Source organism: Rutidosis leptorrhynchoides, chromosome 4 (genome assembly GCF_046630445.1).
Source record: "Rutidosis leptorrhynchoides isolate AG116_Rl617_1_P2 chromosome 4, CSIRO_AGI_Rlap_v1, whole genome shotgun sequence".
Classification (NCBI taxonomy): domain Eukaryota; kingdom Viridiplantae; phylum Streptophyta; class Magnoliopsida; order Asterales; family Asteraceae; genus Rutidosis; species Rutidosis leptorrhynchoides.
The window spans coordinates 539,334,505-539,335,618 of NC_092336.1; the positions used below are offsets into that span (position 1 = coordinate 539,334,505).

The window sequence follows — 1,114 nt, forward strand, 5'->3', positions numbered from 1 at the left end:
GAAAAGTCTATTAATTGGATAACTTATATAATTTTTCTTTCCTTTTAAAAACTAATAGGATATCCAGTGAATGCATCGAGCAAGACGTTCACCACCTTTTGTACGTTCACCACCTGTAACTAGATCAAGACATTTAGCAAATATTACCACCGTTGATTTTTCTTTAGAATCTTCATCCAGTCGACCAAGTACTCCAATTCAAATTTCCGATAATCCATTTTTTGAACCCGACCTCACAATTGAGAATCCGGATAATATTCAGGGGCAATTCATAGATCCTGAACCACTAAACTTTCCTCCGGAACCACCAATCATTCAAACAGAGATTGTTGAGGAACGAACCATTAAATCAGAATCCTCTAGTGATTCCGATTCAACAAATTCAATTATGGAGAATCTGGAACCTTTAAGTTTGGAAGACCGAATGAGAGCTAAACGCACTGGCCAAGGTCACGCAATTACTCATCCAGACATTAATGCGCCAGATTATGAAATCAAAGGACAAATTCTACACATGGTGACTAATCAATGCCAATTTAGTGGTGCGCTGAAGGAAGATCCAAACGAACATCTTCGTACCTTTAATAGGATCTGCACACTATTTAAAATAAGAGAAGTTGAGGATGAACAAATATATCTCATGTTATTTCCATGGACTTTAAAGGGAGAAGCCAAAGATTGGTTGGAATTGTTACCTGAAGGGGCGATTGATACATGAGACGTTTTAGTTGAAAAATTTCTTAAACAATTCTTTCCGGCATCTAAAGCCGTAAGACTTCAAGCAGAAATTGTTACGTTTACACAGAAACCAAATGAAACTCTATATGAGGCGTGGACAAGATTTGAAAAGTTATTAAGAGGATGTCCGCAACATGGTTTAGATACCTGTCAAATAGAACAAATATTCTACCAAGGATGTGACATCACTACAAGGAAAGACATCGATATAGCAGCTGGTGGTTCTATTATGAAGAAAACAGAAACTGATGCTTACAAAATTATTGATAACACTGCTTCCCACTCACATGAGTGGCACCAAGAAAAAGATATCGTTTGATCATCTAAAGCAGCTAGAGCCGATTCTAGCCATGACTTAGATTCCATTTCCGCAAAG

At 37.3% G+C, this 1,114-nt stretch overlaps 1 non-coding gene across 1 annotated transcript; it reads right to left on the reverse strand.

Moving 5' to 3' along the window:
• Positions 1-772: 772 nt before the first annotated feature.
• On the reverse strand, positions 773-879 carry LOC139846130 (small nucleolar RNA R71). The gene has a single exon (XR_011758870.1). It is a non-coding gene; the product is annotated as a small nucleolar RNA R71 (small nucleolar RNA).
• Between the last annotated feature and the right edge of the window lie 235 nt (positions 880-1,114).